We start from the raw sequence: 24,011 nt of genomic DNA on the forward strand, positions 1-24,011 counted from the left end.
ATTAAAAACACATCGACGATTTTCGTTCCGACAGGGACTCGAACCCAGGCCCACTGGCTCTGAAGCCGAGCGATTTAGCCATTCGGCTATAGGAGCTGTGTCGGTCGGAGTCTTAAGCATAATAAAAACAAAAAATGCACCTCGGTTATAACTGATTTAAATACTTCGAAGTCTACGGGTCGAATAAATAAACTGACATAGAATTTTCTTCCCTACGCAAATAATCCATGTTCGCAAAAGGAAGGAATTTAAAAAGAAAAAAAAATTCGTAAAATCAAAAACACATCGACGATTTCCGTTCCGACAGGGATTCGAACCCAGGCCGACTGGTTCGGAAGCCGAGCGCTCTAGCCATTGGGCTATCGGAACTATGTCGGTCGGAGTCTTAAGCATAATAAAAACAAAAAATGCACCTCGGTTAAAACTGATTTAAATACTTCGAAGTCTACGGGTCGAATAATTAAACTGACATAGAATTTTCTTCCCTACGCAAATAATCCATGTTCGCAAAAGGAAGGAATTTAAAAAGAAAAAAAAAAGAATTTTCAGTTTCGAGAAATCAAAAACACATCGACGATTTTCGCTCCGACAGGGACTCGAACCCAGGCCCACTGGCTCGGATGCCGAGCGCTCTAGCCATTGGGCTAGCGGAGCTGTGTCGGTCGGAGTCTTAAACATAATAAAAACAAAAAATGCACCTCGGTTAAAACTGATTTAAATACTTCGAACTCTACGGGTCGAATAATTAAACTGACATAGAATTTTCTTCCCTACGCAAATAATCCATGTTCGCAAAAGGAAGGAATTTAAAAAGAAAAAAAAATCGTAAAATCAAAAACACATTGACAACTTTCTTTCCGACAGGGATTCGAACCCAGGCCCACTGGTTCGGAAGCCGAGCGCTCTAGCCATCGGGCTATAGGAGCTGTGTCGGTCGGAGTCTTAAGCATAATAAAAACAAAAAATGCACCTCGGTTATAACGGATTTAAATACTTCGAAGTCTACGGGTCGAATAATTAAACTGACATAGAATTTTCTTCCCTACGCAAATAATACATGTTCGCAAAAGGAAGGAATTTAAAGAGAAAAAAAAATCGAATTCGAAAAATAAAAAACACATCGACGTTTTCCGTTCCGACTGGGACTCGAACCCAGGCCCACTAGATCGGAAGTCGAGCGCTCTAGCCATTGGGCTATCGGAGCTGTGTCGGTCGGAGTCTTAAGCATAATAAAAACAAAAAATGCACATCGGTTATAACTGATTTAAATACTTCGAAGTCTACGGGTCGAATAATTAAACTGACATAGAATTTTCTTCCCTACGCAAATAATCCATGTTCGCAAAAGGAAGGAATTTAAAGAGAAAAAAAAAGTTCGTAAAATCAAAAACACATCGACGATTTTCTTTCCGACAGGTATTCGAACCCAGGCCTACTGGTTCGGAAGCCGAACGCTCTAGCCATTGGGCTATAGGAGCTGTGTCGGTCGGAGTCTTAAGCATAATAAAAACAAAAAATGCACCTCGGTTATAACTGATTTAAATACTTCGAAGTCTACGGGTCGAATAATTAAACTGACATAGAATTTTCTTCCCTACGAAAATAATCCATGTTCACAAAAGGAAGGAATTTAAAGAGAAAAAAAAATTCGAAAAATTAAAAACACATCGACGATTTTCGTTCCGACAGGGACTCGAACCCAGGCCCACTGGCTCTGAAGCCGAGCGATTTAGCCATTCGGCTATAGGAGCTGTGTCGGCCGGAGTCTTAAGCATAATAAAAACAAAAAATGCACCTCGGTTATAACTGATTTAAATACTTCGAAGTCTACGGGTCGAATAAATAAACTGACATAGAATTTTCTTCCCTACGCAAATAATCCATGTTCGCAAAAGGAAGGAATTTAAAAAGAAAAAAAAATTCGTAAAATCAAAAACACATCGACGATTTTCGTTCCGACAGGGATTCGAACCCAGGCCGACTGGTTCGGAAGCCGAGCGCTCTAGCCATTGGGCTATCGGAACTATGTCGGTCGGAGTCTTAAGCATAATAAAAACAAAAAATGCACCTCGGTTAAAACTGATTTAAATACTTCGAAGTCTACGGGTCGAATAATTAAACTGACATAGAATTTTCTTCCCTACGCAAATAATCCATGTTCGCAAAAGGAAGGAATTTAAAAAGAAAAAAAAAAAGAATTTTCAGTTTCGAGAAATCAAAAACACATCGACGATTTTCGCTCCGTCAGGGACTCGAACCCAGGCCCACTGGCTCGGATGCCGAGCGCTCTAGCCATTGGGCTAGCGGAGCTGTGTCGGTCGGAGTCTTAAACATAATAAAAACAAAAAATGCACCTCGGTTAAAACTGATTTAAATACTTCGAACTCTACGGGTCGAATAATTAAACTGACATAGAATTTTCTTCCCTACGCAAATAATCCATGTTCGCAAAAGGAAGGAATTTAAAAAGAAAAAAAAATCGTAAAATCAAAAACACATTGACAATTTTCTTTCCGACAGGGATTCGAACCCAGGCCCACTGGTTCGGAAGCCGAGCGCTCTAGCCATCGGGCTATAGGAGCTGTGTCGGTCGGAGTCTTAAGCATAATAAAAACAAAAAATGCACCTCGGTTATAACGGATTTAAATACTTCGAAGTCTACGGGTCGAATAATTAAACTGACATAGAATTTTCTTCCCTACGCAAATAATACATGTTCGCAAAAGGAAGGAATTTAAAGAGAAAAAAAAATCGAATTCGAAAAATAAAAAACACATCGACGTTTTCCGTTCCGACTGGGACTCGAACCCAGGCCCACTAGATCGGAAGTCGAGCGCTCTAGCCATTGGGCTATCGGAGCTGTGTCGGTCGGAGTCTTAAGCATAAATAAAAAAAAATGCACATCGGTTATAACTGATTTAAATACTTCGAAGTCTACGGGTCGAATAATTAAACTGACATAGAATTTTCTTCCCTACGCAAATAATCCATGTTCGCAAAAGGAAGGAATTTAAAAAGAAAAAAAAAAGAATTTTCAGTTTCGAGAAATCAAAAACACATCGACGATTTTCGCTCCGACAGGGACTCGAACCCAGGCCCACTGGCTCGGATGCCGAGCGCTCTAGCCATTGGGCTAGCGGAGCTGTGTCGGTCGGAGTCTTAAACATAATAAAAACAAAAAATGCACCTCGGTTAAAACTGATTTAAATACTTCGAACTCTACGGGTCGAATAATTAAACTGACATAGAATTTTCTTCCCTACGCAAATAATCCATGTTCGCAAAAGGAAGGAATTTAAAAAGAAAAAAAAATCGTAAAATCAAAAACACATTGACAATTTTCTTTCCGACAGGGATTCGAACCCAGGCCCACTGGTTCGGAAGCCGAGCGCTCTAGCCATCGGGCTATAGGAGCTGTGTCGGTCGGAGTCTTAAGCATAATAAAAACAAAAAATGCACCTCGGTTATAACGGATTTAAATACTTCGAAGTCTACGGGTCGAATAATTAAACTGACATAGAATTTTCTTCCCTACGCAAATAATACATGTTCGCAAAAGGAAGGAATTTAAAGAGAAAAAAAAATCGAATTCGAAAAATAAAAAACACATCGACGTTTTCCGTTCCGACTGGGACTCGAACCCAGGCCCACTAGATCGGAAGTCGAGCGCTCTAGCCATTGGGCTATCGGAGCTGTGTCGGTCGGAGTCTTAAGCATAATAAAAACAAAAAATGCACATCGGTTATAACTGATTTAAATACTTCGAAGTCTACGGGTCGAATAATTAAACTGACATAGAATTTTCTTCCCTACGCAAATAATCCATGTTCGCAAAAGGAAGGAATTTAAAGAGAAAAAAAAAGTTCGTAAAATCAAAAACACATCGACGATTTTCTTTCCGACAGGTATTCGAACCCAGGCCTACTGGTTCGGAAGCCGAACGCTCTAGCCATTGGGCTATAGGAGCTGTGTCGGTCGGAGTCTTAAGCATAATAAAAACAAAAAATGCACCTCGGTTATAACTGATTTAAATACTTCGAAGTCTACGGGTCGAATAATTAAACTGACATAGAATTTTCTTCCCTACGAAAATAATCCATGTTCACAAAAGGAAGGAATTTAAAGAGAAAAAAAAATTCGAAAAATAAAAAACACAACGACGTTTTTCGTTCCGACTGGGACTCGAACCCAGGCCCACTAGATCGGAAGTCGAGCGCTCTAGCCATTGGGCTATCGGAGCTGTGGCGATAGGAGTCTTAAGCATAATACAAACAAAAAATGCACATCGGTTATAACTGATTTAAATACTTCGAAGTCTACGGGTCGAATAATTAAACTGACATAGAATTTTCTTCCCTACGCAAATAATCCATGTTCGCAAAAGGAAGGAATTTAAAGAGAAAAAAAAATTCGAAAAATTAAAAACACATCGACGATTTTCGTTCCGACAGGGACTCGAACCCAGGCCCACTGGCTCTGAAGCCGAGCGATTTAGCCATTCGGCTATAGGAGCTGTGTCGGCCGGAGTCTTAAGCATAATAAAAACAAAAAATGCACCTCGGTTATAACTGATTTAAATACTTCGAAGTCTACGGGTCGAATAAATAAACTGACATAGAATTTTCTTCCCTACGCAAATAATCCATGTTCGCAAAAGGAAGGAATTTAAAAAGAAAAAAAAATTCGTAAAATCAAAAACACATCGACGATTTTCGTTCCGACAGGGATTCGAACCCAGGCCGACTGGTTCGGAAGCCGAGCGCTCTAGCCATTGGGCTATCGGAACTATGTCGGTCGGAGTCTTAAGCATAATAAAAACAAAAAATGCACCTCGGTTAAAACTGATTTAAATACTTCGAAGTCTACGGGTCGAATAATTAAACTGACATAGAATTTTCTTCCCTACGCAAATAATCCATGTTCGCAAAAGGAAGGAATTTAAAAAGAAAAAAAAAATCGTAAAATCAAAAACACATTGACAATTTTCTTTCCGACAGGGATTCGAACCCAGGCCCACTGGTTCGGAAGCCGAGCGCTCTAGCCATCGGGCTATAGGAGCTGTGTCGGTCGGAGTCTTAAGCATAATAAAAACAAAAAATGCACCTCGGTTATAACGGATTTAAATACTTCGAAGTCTACGGGTCGAATAATTAAACTGACATAGAATTTTCTTCCCTACGCAAATAATACATGTTCGCAAAAGGAAGGAATTTAAAGAGAAAAAAAAATCGAATTCGAAAAATAAAAAACACATCGACGTTTTCCGTTCCGACTGGGACTCGAACCCAGGCCCACTAGATCGGAAGTCGAGCGCTCTAGCCATTGGGCTATCGGAGCTGTGTCGGTCGGAGTCTTAAGCATAAATAAAAAAAAATGCACATCGGTTATAACTGATTTAAATACTTCGAAGTCTACGGGTCGAATAATTAAACTGACATAGAATTTTCTTCCCTACGCAAATAATCCATGTTCGCAAAAGGAAGGAATTTAAAGAGAAAAAAAAAGTTCGAAAAATTAAAAACACATCGACGATTTTCTTTCCGACAGGGACTCGAACCCAGGCCCACTTGCTCCGAAGCCGAGCGATCTAGCCATTGGGCAATAGGAGCTGTGTCGGGCGGAGTCTTAAGCATAATAAAAACAAAAAATGCACCTCGGTTATAACTGATTTAAATACTTCGAAGTCTACGGGTCGAATAATTAAACTGACATAGAATTTTCTTCCCTACGCAAATAATACATGTTCGCAAAAGGAAGGAATTTAAAAAGAAAAAAAAAATTCGTAAAATCAAAAACACATCGACGATTTTCGTTCCGACAGGGATTCGAACCCAGGCCCACTGGTTCGGAAGCCGAGCGCTCTAGCCATTGGGCTTTCGGAACTGTGTCGGTCGGAGTCTTAAGCATAATAAAAACAAAAAATGCACCTCGGTTATAACTGATTTAAATACTTCGAAATCTACGAGTCGAAACATTAAACTGAGATAGAATTTTCTTCCCTACGCAAATAATCCATGTTCGCAAAAGGAAGGAATTTAAAAAGAAAAAAAAATTTCGAATTCGAGAAATCAAAAACACATCGACGATTTTCGGTCTGACAAGGACTCGAACCCAAGCCCACTAGATCGGGGGCCGAGCGCTCTAGCCATTGGGCTATCGGTGTTCTGTCGGTCGGAATCTTAAGCATAATAAAAACAAAAAATGCACCTCGGTTATAACTGATTTAAATACTTCGAAGTCTACGGGTCGAATAATTAAACTGACATAGAATTTTCTTCCCTACGCAAATAATCCATGTTCGCAAAAGGAAGGAATTTGAAAAGAAGAAAAAAAGAATTTTCAGTTTCGAGAAATCAAAAACACATCGACGTTTTTCGTTCCGACTGGGACTCGAACCCAGGCCCACTAGATCGGAAGCCGAGCGATCTAGCCATTGGGCTATCAGAGCTCTGTCGGTCGAAGTCTTAAGCATAATAAAAACAAAAAATGCACCTCGGTTAAAACTGATTTAAATACTTCGAAGTCTACGGGTCGAATAATTAAACTGACATGGAATTTTCTTCCCTACGCAAATAATCCATGTTCGCAAAAGGAAGGAATTTAAAAAGAAAAAAAAGAATTTTCAGTTTCGAAAAATCAAAAACACACCGACGCGTTTCGTTCCGACAGGGACTCGAACCCAAGCCCACTGGCTCGGAAGCCGAGCGATCTAGCCATTGGGCTATCGGAACTCTGTCGGACGGAATCTTAAGCATAATAAAAACAAAAAATGCACCTCGGTTATATCTGATTTAAGCACTTCGAAGTCTACGGGTTGAATAATTAAACTGACATAGAATTTTGTTCCCTACGCAAATAATCCATGTTCGCAAAAGGAAGGAATTTAAAAAGAAAAAAAAATTCGTAAAATCAAAAACACATCGACGATTTTCTTTCCGACAGGGATTCGAACCCAGGCCCACTGCTTCGGAAGCCGAGCGCTGTAGCCATCGGGCTATAGGAGCTGTGCCGGGCGGAGTCTTAAGCATAATAAAAACAAAAAATGCACCTCGGTTATAACTGATTTAAATACTTCGAATTCTACGGGTCGAATAATTAAACTGACATAGAATTTTCTTCCCTACGCAAATAATCCATGTTAGCAAAAGGAAGGAATTTAAAGAGAAAAAAAAATTCGAATTCGAAAAATAAAAAACACATCGACGTTTTCCGTTCCGACTGGGGCTCGAACCCAGGCCCACTAGATCGGAAGTCGAGCGCTCTAGCCATTGGGCTATTGGAGCTGTGTCGGTCGGTGTCTTAAGCATAATAAAAACAAAAAATGCACATCGGTTATAACTGATTTAAATACTTCGAAGTCTACGGGTCGAATAATTAAACTAACATAGAATTTTCTTCCCTACGCAAATAATCCATGTTCGCAAAAGGAAGGAATTTAAAGAGAAAAAAAAAGTTCGAAAAATTAAAAACACATCGACGAATTTCTTTCCGACAGGGACTCGAACCCAGGCCCACTTGCTCTGAAGCCGAGCGATCTAGCCAATGGGCTATAGGAGCTGTGTCGGTCGGAGTCTTAAGCATAATAAAAACAAAAAATGCACATCGGTTGTAGCTGATTTAAATACTTCGAAGTCTACGGTTCGAATAATTAAACTGACATAGAATTTTCTTCCCTACGAAAATAATCCATATTCGCAAAAGGAAGGAATTTAAAGAGAAAAAAAAATCGAATTCGAAAAATAAAAAACACATTGACGTTTTTCGTTCCGACTGGGACTCGAACCCAGGCCCACTAGATCGGAAGTCGAGCGCTCTAGCCATTGGGCTTTCGGAGCTGTGTCGGTCGGTGTCTTAAGCATAATAAAAACAAAAAATGCACATCGGTTATAACTGATTAAAATACTTCGAAGTCTACGGGTCGAATAATTAAACTGACATAGAATTTTCTTCCCTACTCAAATAATCCATGTTCGCAAAAGGAAGGAATTTAAAGAGAAAAAAAAATTCGAAAAATTAAAAACACATCGACGATTTTCGTTCCGACAGGGACTCGAACCCAGGCCCACTGGCTCTGAAGCCGAGCGATTTAGCCATTCGGCTATAGGAGCTGTGTCGGTCGGAGTCTTAAGCATAATAAAAACAAAAAATGCACCTCGGTTATCACTGATTTAAATACTTCGAAGTCTACGGGTCGAATAATTAAACTGACATAGAATTTTCTTCCCTACGCAAATAATCCATGTTCGCAAAAGGAAGGAATTTAAAGAGAAAAAAAAAAGTTCGTAAAATCAAAAACACATCGACGATTTTCTTTCCGACAGGTATTTGAACCCAGGCCTACTGGTTCGGAAGCCGAGCGCTCTAGCCATTGGGCTATAGGAGCTGTGTCGGTCGGAGTCTTAAGCATAATAAAAACAAAAAATGCACCTCGGTTATAACTGATTTAAATACTTCGAAGTCTACGGGTCGAATAATTAAACTGACATAGAATTTTCTTCCCTACGAAAATAATCCATGTTCACAAAAGGAAGGAATTTAAAGAGAAAAAAAAATTCGAAAAATAAAAAACACAACGACGTTTTTCGTTCCGACTGGGACTCGAACCCAGGCCCACTAGATCGGAAGTCGAGCGCTCTAGCCATTGGGCTATCGGAGCTGTGGCGATAGGAGTCTTAAGCATAATACAAACAAAAAATGCACATCGGTTATAACTGATTTAAATACTTCGAAGTCTACGGGTCGAATAATTAAACTGACATAGAATTTTCTTCCCTACGCAAATAATCCATGTTCGCAAAAGGAAGGAATTTAAAGAGAAAAAAAAATTCGAAAAATTAAAAACACATCGACGATTTTCGTTCCGACAGGGACTCGAACCCAGGCCCACTGGCTCTGAAGCCGAGCGATTTAGCCATTCGGCTATAGGAGCTGTGTCGGTCGGAGTCTTAAGCATAATAAAAACAAAAAATGCACCTCGGTTATAACTGATTTAAATACTTCGAAGTCTACGGGTCGAATAAATAAACTGACATAGAATTTTCTTCCCTACGCAAATAATCCATGTTCGCAAAAGGAAGGAATTTAAAAAGAAAAAAAAATTCGTAAAATCAAAAACACATCGACGATTTTCGTTCCGACAGGGATTCGAACCCAGGCCGACTGGTTCGGAAGCCGAGCGCTCTAGCCATTGGGCTATCGGAACTATGTCGGTCGGAGTCTTAAGCATAATAAAAACAAAAAATGCACCTCGGTTAAAACTGATTTAAATACTTCGAAGTCTACGGGTCGAATAATTAAACTGACATAGAATTTTCTTCCCTACGCAAATAATCCATGTTCGCAAAAGGAAGGAATTTAAAAAGAAAAAAAAAAAGAATTTTCAGTTTCGAGAAATCAAAAACACATCGACGATTTTCGCTCCGTCAGGGACTCGAACCCAGGCCCACTGGCTCGGATGCCGAGCGCTCTAGCCATTGGGCTAGCGGAGCTGTGTCGGTCGGAGTCTTAAACATAATAAAAACAAAAAATGCACCTCGGTTAAAACTGATTTAAATACTTCGAACTCTACGGGTCGAATAATTAAACTGACATAGAATTTTCTTCCCTACGCAAATAATCCATGTTCGCAAAAGGAAGGAATTTAAAAAGAAAAAAAAATCGTAAAATCAAAAACACATTGACAATTTTCTTTCCGACAGGGATTCGAACCCAGGCCCACTGGTTCGGAAGCCGAGCGCTCTAGCCATCGGGCTATAGGAGCTGTGTCGGTCGGAGTCTTAAGCATAATAAAAACAAAAAATGCACCTCGGTTATAACGGATTTAAATACTTCGAAGTCTACGGGTCGAATAATTAAACTGACATAGAATTTTCTTCCCTACGCAAATAATACATGTTCGCAAAAGGAAGGAATTTAAAGAGAAAAAAAAATCGAATTCGAAAAATAAAAAACACATCGACGTTTTCCGTTCCGACTGGGACTCGAACCCAGGCCCACTAGATCGGAAGTCGAGCGCTCTAGCCATTGGGCTATCGGAGCCGTGTCGGTCGGAGTCTTAAGCATAAATAAAAAAAAATGCACATCGGTTATAACTGATTTAAATACTTCGAAGTCTACGGGTCGAATAATTAAACTGACATAGAATTTTCTTCCCTACGCAAATAATCCATGTTCGCAAAAGGAAGGAATTTAAAGAGAAAAAAAAAGTTCGAAAAATTAAAAACACATCGACGATTTTCTTTCCGACAGGGACTCGAACCCAGGCCCACTTGCTCCGAAGCCGAGCGATCTAGCCATTGGGCAATAGGAGCTGTGTCGGGCGGAGTCTTAAGCATAATAAAAACAAAAAATGCACCTCGGTTATAACTGATTTAAATACTTCGAAGTCTACGGGTCGAATAATTAAACTGACATAGAATTTTCTTCCCTACGCAAATAATACATGTTCGCAAAAGGAAGGAATTTAAAAAGAAAAAAAAAACTCGTAAAATCAAAAACACATCGACGATTTTCGTTCCGACAGGGATTCGAACCCAGGCCCACTGGTTCGGAAGCCGAGCGCTCTAGCCATTGGGCTTTCGGAACTGTGTCGGTCGGAGTCTTAAGCATAATAAAAACAAAAAATGCACCTCGGTTATAACTGATTTAAATACTTCGAAGTCTACGGGTCGAATAATTAAACTGACATAGAATTTTCTTCCCTACGCAAATAATCCATGTTCGCAAAAGGAAGGAATTTGAAAAGAAGAAAAAAAGAATTTTCAGTTTCGAGAAATCAAAAACACATCGACGTTTTTCGTTCCGACTGGGACTCGAACCCAGGCCCACTAGATCGGAAGCCGAGCGATCTAGCCATTGGGCTATCAGAGCTCTGTCGGTCGAAGTCTTAAGCATAATAAAAACAAAAAATGCACCTCGGTTAAAACTGATTTAAATACTTCGAAGTCTACGGGTCGAATAATTAAACTGACATGGAATTTTCTTCCCTACGCAAATAATCCATGTTCGCAAAAGGAAGGAATTTAAAAAGAAAAAAAAGAATTTTCAGTTTCGAAAAATCAAAAACACACCGACGCGTTTCGTTCCGACAGGGACTCGAACCCAAGCCCACTGGCTCGGAAGCCGAGCGATCTAGCCATTGGGCTATCGGAACTCTGTCGGACGGAATCTTAAGCATAATAAAAACAAAAAATGCACCTCGGTTATATCTGATTTAAGCACTTCGAAGTCTACGGGTTGAATAATTAAACTGACATAGAATTTTGTTCCCTACGCAAATAATCCATGTTCGCAAAAGGAAGGAATTTAAAAAGAAAAAAAAATTCGTAAAATCAAAAACACATCGACGATTTTCTTTCCGACAGGGATTCGAACCCAGGCCCACTGCTTCGGAAGCCGAGCGCTGTAGCCATCGGGCTATAGGAGCTGTGCCGGGCGGAGTCTTAAGCATAATAAAAACAAAAAATGCACCTCGGTTATAACTGATTTAAATACTTCGAAGTCTACGGGTCGAATAATTAAACTGAAATAGAATTTTCTTCCCTACGCAAATAATCCATGTTAGCAAAAGGAAGGAATTTAAAGAGAAAAAAAAATTCGAATTCGAAAAATAAAAAACACATCGACGTTTTCCGTTCCGACTGGGGCTCGAACCCAGGCCCACTAGATCGGAAGTCGAGCGCTCTAGCCATTGGGCTATTGGAGCTGTGTCGGTCGGTGTCTTAAGCATAATAAAAACAAAAAATGCACATCGGTTATAACTGATTTAAATACTTCGAAGTCTACGGGTCGAATAATTAAACTGACATAGAATTTTCTTCCCTACGCAAATAATCCATGTTCGCAAAAGGAAGGAATTTAAAGAGAAAAAAAAAGTTCGAAAAATTAAAAACACATCGACGAATTTCTTTCCGACAGGGACTCGAACCCAGGCCCACTTGCTCTGAAGCCGAGCGATCTAGCCAATGGGCTATAGGAGCTGTGTCGGTCGGAGTCTTAAGCATAATAAAAACAAAAAATGCACATCGGTTGTAGCTGATTTAAATACTTCGAAGTCTACGGTTCGAATAATTAAACTGACATAGAATTTTCTTCCCTACGAAAATAATCCATATTCGCAAAAGGAAGGAATTTAAAGAGAAAAAAAAATCGAATTCGAAAAATAAAAAACACATTGACGTTTTTCGTTCCGACTGGGACTCGAACCCAGGCCCACTAGATCGGAAGTCGAGCGCTCTAGCCATTGGGCTTTCGGAGCTGTGTCGGTAGGAGTCTTAAGCATAATAAAAACAAAAAATGCACATCGGTTATAACTGATTAAAATACTTCGAAGTCTACGGGTCGAATAATTAAACTGACATAGAATTTTCTTCCCTACTCAAATAATCCATGTTCGCAAAAGGAAGGAATTTAAAGAGAAAAAAAAATTCGAAAAATTAAAAACACATCGACGATTTTCGTTCCGACAGGGACTCGAACCCAGGCCCACTGGCTCTGAAGCCGAGCGATTTAGCCATTCGGCTATAGGAGCTGTGTCGGTCGGAGTCTTAAGCATAATAAAAACAAAAAATGCACCTCGGTTATCACTGATTTAAATACTTCGAAGTCTACGGGTCGAATAATTAAACTGACATAGAATTTTCTTCCCTACGCAAATAATCCATGTTCGCAAAAGGAAGGAATTTAAAGAGAAAAAAAAAGTTCGTAAAATCAAAAACACATCGACAATTTTCTTTCCGACAGGTATTTGAACCCAGGCCTACTGGTTCGGAAGCCGAGCGCTCTAGCCATTGGGCTATAGGAGCTGTGTCGGTCGGAGTCTTAAGCATAATAAAAACAAAAAATGCACCTCGGTTATAACTGATTTAAATACTTCGAAGTCTACGGGTCGAATAATTAAACTGACATAGAATTTTCTTCCATACGCAAATAATCCATGTTCGCAAAAGGAAGGAATTTAAGAAGAAAAAAAAATTCGTAAAATCAAAAACACATCGACGATTTTCGTTCCGGCAGGGATTCGAACCCAGGCCCACTGGTTCGGAAGCCGAGCGCTCTAGCCATTGGGCTATCGGAACTATGTCGGTCGGAGTCTTAAGCATAATAAAAACAAAAAATGCACCTCGGTTAAAACTGATTTAAATACTTCGAAGTCTACGGGTCGAATAATTAAACTGACATAGAATTTTCTTCCCTACGCAAATAATCCATGTTCGCAAAAGGAAGGAATTTAAAAAGAAAAAAAAAAGAATTTTCAGTTTCGAGAAATCAAAAACACATCGACGATTTTCGCTCCGACAGGGACTCGAACCCAGGCCCACTGGCTCGGATGCCGAGCGCTCTAGCCATTGGGCTAGCGGAGCTGTGTCGGTCGGAGTCTTAAACATAATAAAAACAAAAAATGCACCTCGGTTAAAACTGATTTAAATACTTCGAAGTCTACGGGTCGAATAATTAAACTGACATAGAATTTTCTTCCCTACGCAAATAATCCGTGTTCGCAAAAGGAAGGAATTTAAAAAGAAAAAAAAAATCGTAAAATCTAAAACACATTGACAATTTTCTTTCCGACAGGGACTCGACCCCAGGCCCACTGGCTTGGAAGCCGAGCGCTCTAGCCATTGGGCTATCGGAACTCTGTCGGACGGAATCTTAAGCATAATAAAAACAAAAAATGCACCTCGGTTATATCTGATTTAAGCACTTCGAAGTTTACGGGTCGAATAATTAAACTGACATAGAATTTTGTTCCCTACGTAAATAATCCATGTTTGCAAAAGGAAGGAATTTAAAAAGAAAAAAAAATTCGTAAAATCAAAAACACATCGACGATTTTCTTTCCGACAGGGATTCGAACAGAGGCCCACTGGTTCGGAAGCCGAGTGCTCTAGCCATTGGGCTATAGGAGCTGCGCCGGTCGGAGTCTTAAGCATAATAAAGCTCCGACAGCCCGAAGGAATGAGCGTTGGGCTGCCAAGCGAGTGGCCCGAGGTTCGAGTCATAGTCGGAACGAAAATCTTCATTGTACATTTTTACTTTCTAATTTGAAAATTCTTTTTTTTTTTCAAATCCTTTTCTTTGCAAATATTGATTATTTATGTTTTGATGAAAATTCTGAGTCAACTATTCGACCTGTAGATTTCAAAGTTTTAAATCAATAATAACCAAGGTGCATTTTTAGTTTTTATTATATTTAAGACTCCGATCACAGAGCTCCGACAGCCCGAAGGCATGAGCGATGGGCTTAAACGCGAGTGGCCCGAGGTCGAGTCCCAGTCAGAACGAAAGTCTTCAATGTACATTTTATATCTAATTGAAAAAATTCCTTTTTTTTTCAATTTCCTTTCTTTTGCGAATATTGATTATTTATGTAGGGTTCTTAATTCTGAGTTAACTATTTGACCTGTAGATTTCAAGGTTTTAAATAAATAATAACCAAGGTGCATTTTCAGTTTTTCATTATATTTATGACTCCGACTGACAGAGCTCCGATAGCCCGATGGCTAGAGCGTTGGGCTGCCAAGTGAGTGGCCCGAGGTTCGAGTCCCAGTCGGAATGACAATCTTCATTGTACATTTTTACTTTCTAATTTCAAAATTCTTTTTTTTTCAAATCCTTTTCTTTGCAAATATTGATTATTTATGTTTTGATGAAAATTCTGAATCAACTATTCGACCTATAGATTTTAAAGTTTTAAATCAATAACAACCAAGGTGCATTTTTAGCTTATATTATATTTAAGACTGCGGTCGACAAAGCTCCGATAGTCCAATGGTTAGAGCGTTGGGCTTCCAAGCGAGTGGGTCGAGGTTCGAGTCCCAGTCGGAACGAAAGTCTTCAATGTACATTTTATATTCTAATTGAAAAAATTCCTTTTTTTTTCAATTTCCTTTCTTTTGCGAATATTGATTATTTATGTACTGTTCTTTATTCTGAGTCAGTTTGACTGATCGACCTGTAGATTTCAAAATTTTAAATCAATAATAACCTAGCTGCATTTTTAGTTTTTATTATATATAAGACTCCGACCCACAGAGATCCGATAGCCCGATGGCTAGACCGTTGGACTTCCATGCGAGTGGCCCCAGGTTCGAGTCCCAGTTGGAAAGAAATCCACCGATGTATTTTATTTTTCTAATTTAAAATTCCTTTTTTTTAATTCTTTCTTTTGCAAATATTTATTATTTATATAGGGCTTTTAATTCTGAGTCAACTATTTGACCTGTAGATATCAAACTTTTAAATCAATAATATCCAAGATGCATTTTTAGTTTTTATTATATTTAAGACTCCGGCCACAGAGCTCCGATAGCCCGAAGGCTTGAGCGTTGGTCTGCTAAGCGAGTGGCCCGGTGTTCGAGTCCCAGTCGGAATGACAATCTTCATTGTACATTTTTATTTTCTAATTTCAAAATTCTTTTTTTTTCAAATCCTTTTCTTTGCAAATATTGTTTATTTATGTTTTGATGAAAATTCTGAGTCAACTATTCGACCTGTAGATTTCTAAGTTTTAAATCAATAATAACCAAGGTGCATTTTCAGTTTTTATTATATTTAAGACACCGACTGAAATAGCTCCGATAGCCCGATGGCTAGAGCGTTCGGCTTCCAAGCGAGTGGCCCGACATTCGAGTCCCAGTCGGAAAGAAATCCATCGATGTATTTTATTTTTCTAATTTAAAATTCCTTTTTTTTTAATTCTTTCTTTTTCGAATATTGATTATTTATGTAGGGTTCTTAATTCTGAGTCAACTATTTGACCTGTAGATTTCAGAGTTTTAAATCAATAATAACCAAGGTGCATTTTCAGTTTTTATTATATTTAAGACACCGACCGACAGAGCTCCGATAGCCCGTTCGCTAGAACGTTGGGCTGCAACGCGAGTGGCCCGAGGTTCGAGTCCCAATCGGAATGAAAATCATCATAGTACATTTTTACTTTCTAATTTGAAAATTCTTTTTTTTTCTTCAATTCCTTTTCTTTGCAAATATTGATTATTTATGTAGAGTTCTTAATTCTGAGTCAACTATTTGACCTGTAGATTTCAAGGTTTTAAATAAATAATAACCAAGGTGCATTTTTAGTTTTTTATTATATTTAAGACTCCGTCCGACAGAGCTCCGATAGCCCGTTGGCTAGAGAGTTGGGCTGCCAAGCGAGTTGCCCGAGGTTCGAGTCCCAGCCGGAACGAAAATCGTTAATGTATATTTTTACTTCTAATTTGAATATTCTTTTTTTTTCAATTTCCTTTCTTTTGCGAATATTGATTATTTATGTAGGGTTCTTAATTCTGCGTCAACTATTTGACCTGTAGATTTCAAGGTTTTAAATAAATAATAACCAAGGTGCATTTTCAGTTTTTCATTATATTTATGACGCCGACCGACAGAGCTCCGATAGCCCGATGGCTAGAGCGTTGGGCTGCCAAGTGAGTGGCCCGAGGTTCGAGTCCCAGTCGGAACGAAAATCTTCAATGAACATTTTATTTTCTAATTTGAATATTCTTTTTTTTTCAATTTCCTTTCTTTTGCGAATATTTATTATTTATGTAGGGATAAAAATTCTGAGTCAGTTTGACTGATCGACCTGTAGATTTCAAAGTTTTAAATCAATAATAACCAAGGTGCATTTTCAGTTTTTATTATATTTAAGACTGCGAGTGGCAAAGCTCCGATAGTCCAATGGCTAGAGCGTTGGGCTTCCAAGCAAGTGGATCGAGGTTCGAGTCCCAGTCGGAAAGAAAGTCTTCAATGTACATTTTATATTCTAATTGAAAAAATTCCTTTTTTTTTTCAATTTCCTTTCTTTTGCGAATATTGATTATTTATGTAGGGTTCTTATTTCTGCGTCAACTATTCGACCTGTAGATTTCAAAGTTTTAAATCAATAATAACCAAGGTGCATTTTCAGTTTTTATTATATTTAAGACGCCGATCACAGAGCTCCGACAGACCGAAGGCATGAGCGATGGGCTTCCAAGCGAGTGGCCCGAGGTCGAGTCCCAGTCAGAACAAAAGTCTTCAATGTACATTTTATATTCTAATTGGAAAAACTCTTTTTTTTTCAATTTCCTTTCTTTTGCGAATATTGATTATTTATGCAGGGTTCTTAATTTTTAGTCAACTATTTGACCTGTAGATATCAAACTTTTAAATCAATAATATCCCAGGTGCATTTTTAGTTTTTATTATATTTAAGACTCCGGCCGCAGAGCTCAGACAGCCCGAAGGCTTGAGCGTTGGACTGCCAAGCGAGTGCCCCAAGGTTCGAGTTCCTGTCGGAACGAAAATCTTCATTGTACATTTTTACTTTCTAATTTGAAAATTCCTTTTTTTTTTCAAATCCTTTTCTTTGCAAATAATGATTATTTATGTTTTGATGAAAATTCTGAGTCAACTATTCGACCTGTAGATTTCAAAGTTTTAAATCAATAATAACCAAGGTGCATTTTTAGTTTTTATTATATTTAAGACTGCGATCGGAAAAGCTCCGATAGTCCAATGGCTAGACCGTTGGGCTTCCAAGCGAGTGGATCGAGGTTCGAGTCCCAGTCGGAACGAAAGTCTTCAATGTACATTTTATATTCTAATTGAAAAAAATCCTTTTTTTTTTCAATTTCCTTTCTTTTGCGAATATTGATTATTTATGTAGGGTTCTTAATTCTGAGTCAACTATTCGACCTGTAGATTTCAAAGTTTTAAATCAATAATAACCAAGGTGCATTTTCAGTTTTTATTATATTTAAGACACCGGCCAACCGAGATCCGATAGTCCATTGGCGAGAGCGTTGGGCTTCCATGCGTGTAGCCCTGGGTTCGAATCCCAGCCGGAAAGAAAATCTTAAATGCATGTATTTTTTTCTAATTTGATATTTTTTTTTATTTTTCCCTCTTGCGAAGTCAGTCAGTCAGTCCGACAGTCAATCAGTCAGTCTCTGTCAGCCAGTCAGTCTGTCAGTCGGTCAGTCCAGTCCATTCAGTCAGTCAAGCAGTCAGTCAGTCAGTCACTTAAGCAATCAATCAGTCAGTTAGTCATTCAGTCACTCAGTCAGTTAGGCAGTCAGTCATTCAGTCTCAGTCAGTCAGTCAGTCAGTCCTGTCAGTCAGTCACTCGGTCAGTCAGGCAGTCAGTCATTTAGTCTCAGTCAGCTAGTCATTCAGTCAGTCAGTCAGTCAGGCAGTCAGTCAGTCACTCAGCCTCATTCAGTCATTCTGTCAGTCAGTCAGTCAGTTAGTCATTCATTCAGTCAGTCTCAGTCAGTCAGTCAGTCAGTCAGTCTCAGTCAGTCAGTCAGTCAGTCAGTCAGTCAGTCAGTCCAGTCCAGTCTCAGTCAGTCAGTCAGTCAGTCTCGGTCAGTCAATCAGTCAGTCATTCAGTCAGTCAGGCAGTCAAGCAGTCAGTCAGGCAGTCAAGCAGTCAGTCAGTCAGTGTCAGTCAGTCAGTTAGTCAGTCAAGCAGTCAGTCAGGCAGTCAAGCAGTCAGTCAGTCAGTGTCAGTCAGTCATTTAGTCATTTAGTCAGTCAGTGAAATAGTCAGTCAGACAGTCAAGCAGTCAGTCAGTCAGTCTCAGTCAGTCAGTTAGTCAGTCAGTCAGTCCAGTCTCAGTCAGTCAGGCAGTTAGTCAGTCAGTATCAGTCAGTCAGTGAGTCAGTCTGTCAGTCAGGCAGTCTCAGTCAGGCAGTAAGACTCCTCTCGACAGAACTCCGATAGCCTAAAGGCTAGACCGCTGGTCTTCCAAGCGAGTCGCCTGGGTTCGAGTCCCAGCCGGAGCAAATATCTTCAGTGTATATATTTCTTTTCTAATTTGAAAATTCTTTTTTTTTTCAATTTCTTTCCTTTGCAAATATTGATTATTTATGTAGGGAAGAAAATTCTGAGTCAGTTTAATTTTTCGACCGGCAGATTTCAAAGTGTTTAAATAAATAATTACCAAGGTGCATTTTTGTTTTTATTATATTTAAAACTCCGACCGACAGAGCTCCGATAGACTAATGGTTAGAGTGTTGGGCTTCCAAGCGAGTGGCCCTGGGTTCGAGTCCCAGCCTGAGCGAAAATCTTCAATTTATATTTTTAGTTCCTAATTTGAAAATTCTTCTTCTTTTTTTTTAATTTTTCTCTTTTGCGAGTATTGATTATTTATGTAGGGAGAAAAATTCTGAGTCAGTTTAATTATTCGACCTGTAAATTTCAAAGTGTTTGAATCAATAATTACCAAGGTGCATTTTTTGTTTTTATTATATTTAAGACTTCCATCGACAGAGCTCCGATATCCTAATGGCTACCGCGTTGGGTTCCAAGCGCGTGGTACTGGGTTCGAGTCCCGGCCGCAACGAAAATCTTCAATGTATATATTTCTTTTCTAATTTGAAAATTCTTTTTTTTTTTTCATTTTCTTTCTTTTGCAAATATCGATTATTTATATACGGAAGAAAATTCTGAGTCAGTTTAATTATTCGACCTGTAGATTTCAAAGATTTTAGATCAATAATTACCAAGGTGCATTTTTTGTTTTTATTATAATTAAGACACCGGCCAACCGAGATCCGATAGTCCATTGGCGAGAGCGTTGGGCTTCCATGCGTGTAGCCCTGGGTTCGAATCCCAGCCGGAAAGAAAATCTTAAATGCATGTATTTTTTTCTAATTTGATATTTTTTTTTATTTTTCCCTCTTGCGAAGTCAGTCAGTCAGTCCGACAGTCAATCAGTCAGTCTCTGTCAGCCAGTCAGTCTGTCAGTCGGTCAGTCCAGTCCATTCAGTCAGTCAAGCAGTCAGTCAGTCAGTCACTTAAGCAATCAATCAGTCAGTTAGTCATTCAGTCACTCAGTCAGTTAGGCAGTCAGTCATTCAGTCTCAGTCAGTCAGTCAGTCAGTCCTGTCAGTCAGTCACTCGGTCAGTCAGGCAGTCAGTCATTTAGTCTCAGTCAGCTAGTCATTCAGTCAGTCAGTCAGTCAGGCAGTCAGTCAGTCACTCAGCCTCATTCAGTCATTCTGTCAGTCAGTCAGTCAGTTAGTCATTCATTCAGTCAGTCTCAGTCAGTCAGTCAGTCAGTCAGTCTCAGTCAGTCAGTCAGTCAGTCAGTCAGTCAGTCAGTCCAGTCCAGTCTCAGTCAGTCAGTCAGTCAGTCTCGGTCAGTCAATCAGTCAGTCATTCAGTCAGTCAGGCAGTCAAGCAGTCAGTCAGTCAGTGTCAGTCAGTCAGTTAGTCAGTCAAGCAGTCAGTCAGGCAGTCAAGCAGTCAGTCAGTCAGTGTCAGTCAGTCATTTAGTCATTTAGTCAGTCAGTGAAATAGTCAGTCAGACAGTCAAGCAGTCAGTCAGTCAGTCTCAGTCAGTCAGTTAGTCAGTCAGTCAGTCCAGTCTCAGTCAGTCAGGCAGTTAGTCAGTCAGTCTCGGTCAGTCAGTGAGTCAGTCAGTCAGTCTCGGTCAGTCAGTGAGTCAGTCATTTAGTCAGTATCAGTCAGTCAGTGAGTCAGTCTGTCAGTCAGGCAGTCTCAGTCAGGCAGTAAGACTCCTCTCGACAGAACTCCGATAGCCTAAAGGCTAGACCGCTGGTCTTCCAAGCGAGTCGCCTGGGTTCGAGTCCCAGCCGGAGCAAATATCTTCAGTGTATATATTTCTTTTCTAATTTGAAAATTCTTTTTTTTTTCAATTTCTTTCCTTTGCAAATATTGATTATTTATGTAGGGAAGAAAATTCTGAGTCAGTTTAATTTTTCGACCGGCAGATTTCAAAGTGTTTAAATAAATAATTACCAAGGTGCATTTTTGTTTTTATTATATTTAAAACTCCGACCGACAGAGCTCCGATAGACTAATGGTTAGAGTGTTGGGCTTCCAAGCGAGTGGCCCTGGGTTCGAGTCCCAGCCTGAGCGAAAATCTTCAATTTATATTTTTAGTTCCTAATTTGAAAATTCTTCTTCTTTTTTTTTATTTTTTCTCTTTTGCGAGTATTGATTATTTATGTAGGGAGAAAAATTCTGAGTCAGTTTAATTATTCGACCTGTAAATTTCAAAGTGTTTGAATCAATAATTACCAAGGTGCATTTTTTGTTTTTATTATATTTAAGACTCCGGCCGCAGAGCTCAGACAGCCCGAAGGCTTGAGCGTTGGACTGCCAAGCGAGTGGCCCTGGGTTCGAGTCCCAGCCTGAGCGAAAATCTTCAATTTATATTTTTAGTTTCTAATTTGAAAATTCTTCTTCTTTTTTTTTAATTTTTCTCTTTTGCGAATATTGATTATTTATGTAGGGAGAAAAATTCTGAGTCAGTTTAATTATTCGACCTGTAAATTTCAAAGTGTTTGAATCAATAATTACCAAGGTGCATTTTTTGTTTTTATTATATTTAAGACTTCCATCGACAGAGCTCCGATAGCCTAATGGCTACCGCGTTGGGTTCCAAGCGCGTGGTACTGGGTTCGAGTCCCGGCCGCAACGAAAATCTTCAATGTATATATTTCTTTTCTAATTTGAAAATTCTTTTTTTTTTTTCATTTTCTTTCTTTTGCAAATATCGATTATTTATATACGGAAGAAAATTCTGAGTCAGTTTAATTATTCGACCTGTAGATTTCAAAGATTTTAGATCAATAATTACCAAGGTGCATTTTTTGTTTTTATTATAATTAAGACACCGGCCAACCGAGATCCGATTGTCCATTGGCGAGAGCGTTGGTCTTCTATGCGTGTAGCCCTGGGTTCGAATCCCAGCCGGAAAGAAAATCTTAAATGCATGTATTTTTTTCTAATTTGATATTTTTTTTTATTTTTCCCTCTTGCGAAGTCAGTCAGTCAGTCCGACAGTCAATCAGTCAGTCTCTGTCAGCCAGTCAGTCTGTCAGTCGGTCAGTCTAGTCCATTCAGTCAGTCAAGCAGTCAGTCAGTCAGTCACTTAAGCAATCAATCAGTCAGTTAGTCATTCAGTCACTCAGTCAGTTAGGCAGTCAGTCATTCAGTCTCAGTCAGTCAGTCAGTCAGTCCTGTCAGTCAGTCACTCGGTCAGTCAGGCAGTCAGTCATTTAGTCTCAGTCAGCTAGTCATTCAGTCAGTCAGTCAGTCAGGCAGTCAGTCAGTCACTCAGCCTCATTCAGTCATTCTGTCAGTCAGTCAGTCAGTTAGTCATTCATTCAGTCAGTCTCAGTCAGTCAGTCAGTCAGTCAGTCAGTCAGTCAGTCAGTCAGTCAGTCAGTCAGTCCAGTCCAGTCTCAGTCAGTCAGTCAGTCAGTCTCGGTCAGTCAGTCAGTCAGTCATTCAGTCAGTCAGGCAGTCAAGCAGTCAGTCAGTCAGTGTCAGTCAGTCAGTTAGTCAGTCAAGCAGTCAGTCAGGCAGTCAAGCAGTCAGTCAGTCAGTGTCAGTCAGTCATTTAGTCATTTAGTCAGTCAGTGAAATAGTCAGTCAGACAGTCAAGCAGTCAGTCAGTCAGTCTCAGTCAGTCAGTTAGTCAGTCAGTCAGTCCAGTCTCAGTCAGTCAGGCAGTTTGTCAGTCAGTCTCGGTCAGTCAGTGAGTCAGTCAGTCAGTCTCGGTCAGTCAGTGAGTCAGTCATTTAGTCAGTATCAGTCAGTCAGTGAGTCAGTCTGTCAGTCAGGCAGTCTCAGTCAGGCAGTAAGACTCCTCTCGACAGAACTCCGATAGCCTAAAGGCTAGACCGCTGGTCTTCCAAGCGAGTCGCCTGGGTTCGAGTCCCAGCCGGAGCAAATATCTTCAGTGTATATATTTCTTTTCTAATTTGAAAATTCTTTTTTTTTCAATTTCTTTCCTTTGCAAATATTGATTATTTATGTAGGGAAGAAAATTCTGAGTCAGTTTAATTTTTCGACCGGCAGATTTCAAAGTGTTTAAATAAATAATTACCAAGGTGCATTTTTGTTTTTATTATATTTAAAACTCCGACCGACAGAGCTCCGATAGACTAATAATTAGAGTGTTGGGCTTCCAAGCGAGTGGCCCTGGGTTCGAGTCCCAGCCTGAGCGAAAATCTTCAATTTATGTTTTTAGTTCCTAATTTGAAAATTCTTCTTCTTTTTTTTTAATTTTTCTCTTTTGCGAGTATTGATTATTTATGTAGGGAGAAAAATTCTGAGTCAGTTTAATTATTCGACCTGTAAATTTCAAAGTGTTTGAATCAATAATTACCAAGGTGCATTTTTTGTTTTTATTATATTTAAGACTCCGGCCGCAGAGCTCAGACAGTCCGAAGGCTTGAGCGTTGGACTGCCAAGCGAGTGGCCCTGGGTTCGAGTCCCAGCCTGAGCGAAAATCTTCAATTTATATTTTTAGTTTCTAATTTGAAAATTCTTCTTCTTTTTTTTTTAATTTTTCTCTTTTGCGAGTATTGATTATTTATGTAGGGAAGAAAATTCTGAGTCAGTTTAATTTTTCGACCCGCAGATTTCAAAGTGTTTGAATCAATAATTGCCAAGGTGCATTTTTTGTTTTTATTATATTTAAAACTCCGACCGACAGAGCTCCGATAGCCTACTGGCTAGACCGTTGGGCTTACAAGCGAGTGGACCTGGCTTCGAGTCCCAGCCTGAGCGAAAATCTTCAATTTATATTTTTAGTTTCTAATTTGAAAATTCTTCTTCTTTTTTTTTAATTTTTCTCTTTTGCGAATATTGATTATTTATGTAGGGAGAAAAATTCTGAGTCAGTTTAATTATTCGACCTGTAAATTTCAAAGTGTTTGAATCAATAATTACCAAGGTGCATTTTTTGTTTTTATTATATTTAAGACTTCCATCGACAGAGCTCCGATAGCCTAATGGCTACCGCGTTGGGTTCCAAGCGCGTGGTACTGGGTTCGAGTCCCGGCCGCAACGAAAATCTTCAATGTATATATTTCTTTTTTAATTTGAAAATTCTTTTTTTTTTCATTTTCTTTCTTTTGCAAATATCGATTATTTATATACGGAAGAAAATTCTGAGTCAGTTTAATTATTCGACCTGTAGATTTCAAAGATTTTAGATCAATAATTACCAAGGTGCATTTTTTGTTTTTATTATAATTAAGAC

The 24,011-nt window shown here is 39.2% G+C and overlaps 7 non-coding genes across 7 annotated transcripts; all 7 read right to left on the reverse strand.

Moving 5' to 3' along the window:
* Positions 1-1,131: 1,131 nt before the first annotated feature.
* On the reverse strand, positions 1,132-1,204 carry Trnag-ucc (transfer RNA glycine (anticodon UCC)). The gene has a single exon. It is a non-coding gene; the product is annotated as a tRNA-Gly (tRNA).
* A 1,583-nt stretch (positions 1,205-2,787) lies between these two features.
* Trnag-ucc (transfer RNA glycine (anticodon UCC)) lies at positions 2,788-2,860 on the reverse strand. Its single transcript has one exon. It is a non-coding gene; the product is annotated as a tRNA-Gly (tRNA).
* Positions 2,861-3,620: 760 nt separating this feature from the next.
* Trnag-ucc (transfer RNA glycine (anticodon UCC)) lies at positions 3,621-3,693 on the reverse strand. The gene has a single exon. It is a non-coding gene; the product is annotated as a tRNA-Gly (tRNA).
* Positions 3,694-4,167: 474 nt separating this feature from the next.
* Positions 4,168-4,240, reverse strand: Trnag-ucc (transfer RNA glycine (anticodon UCC)). Its single transcript has one exon. It is a non-coding gene; the product is annotated as a tRNA-Gly (tRNA).
* Positions 4,241-5,264: 1,024 nt separating this feature from the next.
* Positions 5,265-5,337, reverse strand: Trnag-ucc (transfer RNA glycine (anticodon UCC)). Its single transcript has one exon. It is a non-coding gene; the product is annotated as a tRNA-Gly (tRNA).
* Positions 5,338-8,583: 3,246 nt separating this feature from the next.
* Positions 8,584-8,656, reverse strand: Trnag-ucc (transfer RNA glycine (anticodon UCC)). Its single transcript has one exon. It is a non-coding gene; the product is annotated as a tRNA-Gly (tRNA).
* Positions 8,657-9,965: 1,309 nt separating this feature from the next.
* Trnag-ucc (transfer RNA glycine (anticodon UCC)) lies at positions 9,966-10,038 on the reverse strand. Its single transcript has one exon. It is a non-coding gene; the product is annotated as a tRNA-Gly (tRNA).
* Between the last annotated feature and the right edge of the window lie 13,973 nt (positions 10,039-24,011).

The sequence above is a fragment of the Uloborus diversus genome, unplaced genomic scaffold (genome assembly GCF_026930045.1).
Source record: "Uloborus diversus isolate 005 unplaced genomic scaffold, Udiv.v.3.1 scaffold_114, whole genome shotgun sequence".
Taxonomy (NCBI): Eukaryota; Metazoa; Arthropoda; class Arachnida; order Araneae; family Uloboridae; genus Uloborus; species Uloborus diversus.